This window comes from Falco naumanni, chromosome 6, assembly GCF_017639655.2.
Source record: "Falco naumanni isolate bFalNau1 chromosome 6, bFalNau1.pat, whole genome shotgun sequence".
In the NCBI taxonomy this organism is placed as follows: domain Eukaryota; kingdom Metazoa; phylum Chordata; class Aves; order Falconiformes; family Falconidae; genus Falco; species Falco naumanni.
The window spans coordinates 3,733,987-3,742,041 of record NC_054059.1 but is presented as its reverse complement, the minus strand read 5'-3'; positions in this window follow the sequence as shown (position 1 = coordinate 3,742,041).

Sequence of the window (8,055 nt, the reverse complement as noted above, 5' to 3'; positions counted from 1 at the left end):
AAGTTTAGGTAAAAAAATTGATGCTCTTAAGAGATTATTCTTGGTTTTAAAGTATTTGAGTTTGTAAATAGTCTGATAGAAAGTTATAAATGGAATAGTGGAAAAAGGAGATAATTTACTGCTACTGTTTAATAGCAACAACTTTTGCTATGAAAAAAAAAAAAAGCTAAGAAACTTTTTCAGGTTAAATATTTTACAAATGCATTGCTAAAGGGATGTGAAAAATTTGGTTTGTTCCTCTTATTTTTTTTACTATGCAATGGGGAAAGAAATGTTACCCCTGTCCTACCCCAAATTTTCAAATGCTTCTCAAGAACCCTAAAGGAAAAGAAATGGATGTGAGAGAAGGGGGAAGAAAGCACAGTACACTGGATGATATGCAGGCTATGTTAATTTCATTTTGTGAGTCATTTGCAATTTCATGCTTTCACTGAATTTTAAATTGCATAAAATCACAAACTGCAGCTAAGACCAGCAGTTATGGGTTTCAGTTGGGATAATCTAAACCAGCTGAAAAATGGTATTGACTAAGATAGTCTGTACAAAAGTTCCTCAAAAGTCAGATCTCTACACTTGCATTGACTCGAAGCTTCAGCCAGAGCCCCTTAGCGTGCACTATCCATTGGGGGTTAGTCATCAAGCGCAGAGTGCGTGTCGTATGAAGATTGAGAGGGAGTTAGCATTTCTTATCTGCTAACATGACCTTTTCTATCTCAGCCACCACTAGGAAAAAATAAGGAAAATGAAGGGGGGGCAGGGGGGAATAAAAAATAATAACAAAAAAAACCCACAAGAAAACCTTGAAAACCAATAAAACTGATGTACCTTTTTAACACAACTCTTCTGTTGAAGTTTTTTTAAGCCTCTATGCCAGATTTCATAGGATCCAAACTCCTGAGTGTTGCATGCGTGCACACATGGATGGACACACACAAATTAAAACCATAAAGTATAAAGAAAGAGGAAGAATTCCATGGAGAAAAATATATCCATAATTTTGGATGAACCTCATGTCAGTGCATGAGAGTGTACCGGCAGCATGCTGAAACTGTCATTAATGAAAAGATTATTTAGCTTTTGTATTAATTTCACAAACCTTCTTTACACAAAGTCTGAAAAGGCCAGTGTATCAGGGATGTGTAATGTTCCATTAGTTTAATTCTTTGCTAATGGATTAATTCCATTTATGACAAAAGAAGCACTTAACTGTCCAGTTTTGTTTGCCTTAAATCTATATAAACTTGAAATACAGTCTCCTTGACAAATGAGGTTACTAGAAACTAAATGGAAAATCTTATTTGCCACCACAGTGGTGACATGAAGAATTGCAGCCTTTAGCTCAGGGCTACTAAGCTCTTAATAATGAGAGAAAGGTACTCCATCTTCACCTATAGCCACAATTACAATGAACAAAAATAGCTGCCAAGGCTTCTAAAAAAAATATTCATGACAGTGTGAGAAATATTGATTTTAAAAGCCAAGAAATGAAATATCTTCTAGAGTTCTCCATTCATTCTAGTTATTATTTTGCAAGAGAAACTGAGGAGACCAGAAAGCATTTTGCAGAGATCCTACATTAAAAATAAGTACTCCCAGAAACAGCATAAACAGGCAATCCCAAATTCTCCATAAATTAATGCAACTTGAGTGATCAGGTCACACACAAAATGTGCACCCTGACCTGGAATTATGTTTGAACATTGAACCCTGTTACATTCCTCTTTTGTCCTCACTCTTTTTTTTTTTTTTTTTTTTTTTTTTTTTTTTCCCCCTACCGTAAATAAAAATTGAGAGAAACTTCTATATATAATGTGTGAACCCCTGGAATGCGATGGCACAGCCTATTGCTCTGAGCTGCTTGATGTGTCATGCAGTGGCACTGCATGCTGATTCTGAGCCATTGTAGTCATTGCATGTTGGATTTGCAATGTCCTGAGCCATTATACATGTCAGCTGAGATGGCAAAGCCTGCCACTCTGAGTCTCCATGCATTTCTCCTGATTAGAACATTTCTTTCTGTCCTTCCTACCTTAGTGCAGTATGTCTGTTTGATAAACAAACACAGGAAAGAAAGAACAGCTTAATTTTGAATGGAATACTGCTTTTATTGCAAACAGGGAAAAATAATGGTTAGGGAAGCATGCTATATATATATATAGTATATACACACACATATATATACTATATATAGTCTCAGATGTTACAAATCCTTTTGGTTACCTAACCACACTTTTCAAGTTTAACTTTGATAGGAGTTAGAATTTTGAAAGGCGTCTAGGAACCTTATTTCCACTGGAAGATCTTTAACAAACTACGTCTATGTAGTTTCAGAGCCTAAGCCTTCATTCTGAAAAGGGACTTAGCAGCCAAATGTTAAAAGCATTTAAGTTGGGAGTGTAAAGATGTAGACAGGTACCCTAATGAGATTTTCAAAGTGACTAACTCCCACTGAAATCAATCTAGTCTAAGTCCTTTTGGCTTTCAGTAGGATTAATGATCCTCTGTAAGTAAAGTTCTTTTGGAAATGTGACTTCTATAGTTTTAAAAATCTTAACTAGTGCTCCCTAAACTACAGTGCTATTCTTTTAGTGTACAGTTTTAAGCTTGTTTGATTTAGCTTGCTTTTAGCTTGTTCTTATCCATGTTAGCCGGATACAGTTTCAATAATCTCCAAATTGTTCATCTCTTTGAACCAAATTAACTCAGGGCTCCGTTCTCAAGAAACCAATAGTACTGCGTGTACCTTAGCTCATAGCTCACAGGTTAGAAAAATGATCAGTCATGTTCACATCCTTCCCCTACTGAGAGCATATGGATACACGGGCCCCAATTTCATACATGTCCTAGAAAACTAGAGGATCACTAACATGCTGTTTTGTTACCAGGTACTTGTACATGGCAGAACAAGAGGAACTGACAGAATAAATGTGTTGGAAGTCATTATACTGTGGCAATTAAAATTAGCTGTTATGATGGACAGATTCCAGTTGAAGTCCACACCATTTTCTTTATTCTTCCAGACTGGAGTAGATTTACCAGGAAGTATATAAACTGGCGCTGTCTAAGTGATATCTCTTAAATATACTGATGACTGTCCCGTTAATCTTCCTGAATGGCACCTTCATCTCACACATTCCAAACCTTGCCAATGGCTGCCTTGAGGGCATGAGGGCATGATTCATCCCACATGACCTGAGATTCATCCCACTTGACTTGATGATGTTTGTATTTACATACATACGCATGTGCATACATATATATGTATACATACACATGTCCAGAACAGCTGAAATATATCATGGTTTAATTACTTCTTCATTGTGCACTAGCTAGGTAATGGAAGCTAAATCTCAAAGCTAGTGTCCCCCTGTGTCTCTTCATATTGTAACCTCCTAGGATCTGAAAAACGGTGTTTCCATGCAGGGAAATGCAGGTCCATGCCAGATGTGCCTCTCTGGATATGCTGAAACAGGGTCCTCCCCAAACCATCTTTAGTGTGGCAACTACTTAACCCTAAATATTTAAATAGCCATCAAAGGACAGACAGACAGTGACTGGTTAATAAATTTAATTCAGAAATGGACTTCTTGGTTCCCATGGCAGTTTAATTGTTTATACAAAATGATACAACTTCATCAGAGGTGGTTGTGAAAAGCTATGCCACAGTACTTAAGAAGTCAGATGCTCCCTCTTGATTATTTTTTTTTTAGATGGAAGCCCAAGTTAAGTTTTATTGTGTTAATTGAGAGGGATGCGGGGGTTTGATCCTTCTAAGTGAAGAAAGAAAAGTGAGGAATAGATTGATCTATTTTTTTCACCTTTTGTTTGCCACACTTCAATACCTCAGTGTCTGTCTGGCAGTGAGGGGCCCAAACCTGCACCCAGGGTTCGAGGGGCGGCCTCACCAGTGCCCAGTACGGGGGGACAGTCACTGCCCCGGTCCTGCTGGCCACACTGTGTCTGACACAAGCCAGGATGCTGTCGGCCCCCTTGGCCACCCGGGCACACTGCTGGCTCATGTCCAGCCGGCTGTTGACCAGCACCCCCAGGGCCTTTCCCCCAGGCAGTTCCCAGCCACCCTTCCCCAGGCCTGTGGCGCTGCCTGGGGCTGGTGTGACCCAGGTGCAGGACTCTGCACTTCTGCTTGTTAAACTTCATACAACTGGCCTTGGCCCCATCGATCCAGCCTGTCCAGACCACCACCACCACCACCCCCCAACTTGTTGCCGTCTGCAAATTCATGCAAAAAGAACCAGGCACGTTTTTTTTTTTTTTTGTCCAATATTAGATTATCGTATCTGAATAAAAAACTGTTGAGTGATGAAGAATTACATTAAGCACACTGTTGTTAAAGCAGTGCTTTTTGTTGCATTCATTCCAGGTAACATTAGGAAAATGCTTTAGGCCTGTTTTTTTTTGTCTGCTTGATTGTTTGTTTTTCTTCTCAGACAAATATTCCATACAAGTTCAGTTCTGTCCCAAAGAAGTCTTACACAAAGCTGGTACAGAAGAAACACCTAAGACATGAATGACATGTAGGCTGTGCACAGCACTTCTGCCACAGAGTGAATTCTATTCTTGTTTAATATTGCTAGACAACTTTTCAAATATTTCTATTGTAGTCTAATGACTTTTGTATTAAGTCCATTACCATATGAATATGTATCAGGGGAAAGCTATAGGCAGATGCTTTCTGACAATAGGAAGAGACAATAGGAAGTTAAAGGACTGTATCTTTAGTTGATGTCAGATACCGTAGCTCCACCAAAATCAATAGTTATACTGCCAGCTGTGGGTCTGGTGCAAGGACTCAGCCTTGAGGAACGTCATGTGTGATGCAGTGTCACAAAATGCACTGCTGGAAGCAATAAGCCTCACCCTGCATTTTTTTATTCGGGATGCAAGATACAGTTTTCACTCTGTCATCTTTTGAACTCAGCAGGCTGTATGACATGAAATTAGTAAGAGTTACAGAACTAGCTTTTAAGATAATACGCCTTTCTTTGTGGTGGACCCAAATCCTGTTCCTGCTGAAGCCAATGAACATTTATAGCTAAGCAGTTTCACCATTTTAGCTTCAGTTTTACAAGTCTTGGTGTTTTAGCAGTTTTTTTTTTTGAAGCTCCAGATCCTCTGATTACTTGTCAGTCTCAACATCTTTTATAAAAACAGCATGTTTTAATTTGTCACTTAGTCCCTAAAGACTTGAGTGTATAAAAGCAAGTATAAATAATTCCTTTAAAAAAAAATAATATAAAAATCATGATTTTAAACCGAGCTCAGGAGCCAGGAAGCTTGAATTGTGATTTTCTAATTATCTGGTATGGCCATTTCCTTTCAGACTGATCCACTGATATGACAAACAGCACATTGAATACAGCTGCATTAGGAGGACCCAGAAGGTATTGCCTTTCAACTGCACAGGCATAATTCACCAGACTTCCTGATGAGCCCGAGAGTGTGTGTGGGTTTTGTTTTTTGGTTTTTTTTTTTACTTTTAGAGAGAATTGGAGGGTTTATTCACACCTCTCACCTAGCTGTTGTGTGCCGTCCCAGTGATGTGGAGGAAAATAAGAATATCACTCTGATGAATATTCATGCCTGATGAATAGTTTTAACATTTCCACAGCTGGACTCTGGCTGAGCAATCACAGCAGCAGTCAGAAAGTAATATATGTGAAATGAAGCTATTTTCAGGCTATATTTTCTAAATCAAATTGCCAGCTGAATGCTGATAGCTATGGATCAAATACTGTAGTCTGCAATAAGTAGGCTTATACTGCATGAGCAAGCACATGTAGGTATGAGACTATTTTGCACAGAGTGATTCTGCTTATATAAATAACACTATTCTTGTCGATAACATTATGCAACGCCTGTAAACAATGTCTTCAGACTGTTGTAAACAGGAGTTTCCATGTCAATGCAACATCAGTGTCTACAAGCAGGAAAATGGATATGTTTTATGTTGGTACATTTGATTTTTTAACAGATCAATTTTATTAACTGCTCAAATGTTTTCCACTTGGTATGTTGAATTAGGCAGAAAAACCTGATTTTCTCCCCCTCTGCTTTTGTTAGAAAGGAACAGCTACCCTTGTTAGATCTACAATCATGTTAGAAATGAATATAGTAACTAGTAAACAGAAAAGGGCTTGTCTGAAATTACTCATATTGATAGCAAAGTTTATGAGCAATAATGAGAAATAAAAATTTAAAAATAAAAAGGGAGAAGAGAGATGGACAAGAATAAAGGAAAGATTTACTTGACATAATCTAATAGAGTGTTCGTTCATAATTAAGACAGAGTCTCTTTCATACTCTGTACTTCCTCATCTACTTCTTCAGATGAGAAAGGCCATGCTACCATAAACACAAGGACAAGAGTTCATCACAAGGAGTTGGTGTCATGAGGTCATTAATTAAAGATCAAGTCTTAAGCACATTAAATTGATTGAAATCAACTTTCAGACATGTAGTAAAAAGCTTTTTGTTGGTACCGATCTTTGTTTTCTTAATGAAGAATACTCTTCTGATACTTTCCAAGAGATTTAAATACAGATGATATTCTATTGTTAATGATATGTTGCTCTCTTCATCGTGGGATTTGTACTTCTCTAGACTATTCTGTTTTCAATAACCTATTATTTCAATGCTAAGAGCTGGAGTAATAGCTTTCCTGGTGAGCTGTACTTGTGGGTCAGCATTCTTCAAAACATTTTAACAAAAAAATTGGACCAGATGTTTCCTGGGACATAAGAGAGGAAGGGAAAAAAGTTTGACATGAAAAAATCTGGAGACTTTTATTGACAGTCCAGAGCAGGGATTTGGAACTAGGCATGGGTATGGTCTCCATGAAAATCAGCCTGTGTTTTTTCACTAGGTAAACCTTTGAGGAGCACCATTTCCCATGTGAGCAGGATAGCTTTGGCAGAACTTCATTTCCTCATTCTTATTTTATATTGTGTGAGCACCTGTCAGTGCTGAAAAAGTAGGGGTGCAGACATAGATGGGAAATAGCATACAGGTGATGACTAGGCAGAAGTTCCATTTAAAACAGAGGTCATGAAGGTACAGTCCTTTCAGTGGCAGAAAAACAAAATCCTTAGTTAGCACTTTAAAATCAAAACTTATTATTACTATAATAAATGAATAAGTAGATGATGACCATGTTAGGTGGGGACAGACAGTTCTTTTGAAAAAAAGGAGTGATTTGAGGAGGAGCAAGGAAACTCCCCCTGCGCCTCCCCCCCCCCCCCCCCCCCCCCCCCCCCCGATTTAAATGCAGTCACAATTAGCTGTTTTACTAATCTGAATAAATAATTAGATTTTTTCATCCTTAGCAATGTATCTTGACCATTTTAACTAGATGAAAATTAACATATTTTAATTTATTTACATTTCAGTTTAGAAATTCTAACTTCAGAAAGGAAACACAGGTTTATTTTTCACACTGAAAAAAAGAAAAAACAAAACAGAACAAAGATGATTATATCCAGCAGTTGCATGAAGAAAGAAAAGCTCTTGTTCCTGACTTAAGCAAAAAACAAAACTAAAATCAAACCAAACCAAACAAAATAAAATAAAGCAATAAAAGTAGTAAAAAGCTATTATTCAATTTCAAGCCAATACTGTTTTCACATATAAAGCCAAAATTGCACAAGTGAAAAACAGTGGGCAGAGATGTAGAACAATGATACAGGTTTGAATGATGCTCAGATATCCCAATAGCCTTACCTAATTTACTCAAATGATGAACAGTTTTAAGCTTTTAGAGTAAAACAGTAAAAGAGAATTTTTTTATTATTATTTTTTGTCCATGCCTGTTAAAAGATGTTCTACTCTAAGGCAGGCTTGCAGCTTGTCTTGGCTGTGTACATTGTTCAGGATGCAAGTATTCACATGAAGTCCCTCCTGTGTAATTTTCATATAGAGTTTTGCTTTAGAAGGAAATAATAATAATAGTAATAATCATCATCATCATCATCATCATCATCATCATCATGACAATAAAATACCCCAACTTCAGAATGTTACTGAGGGAAATTAGACACA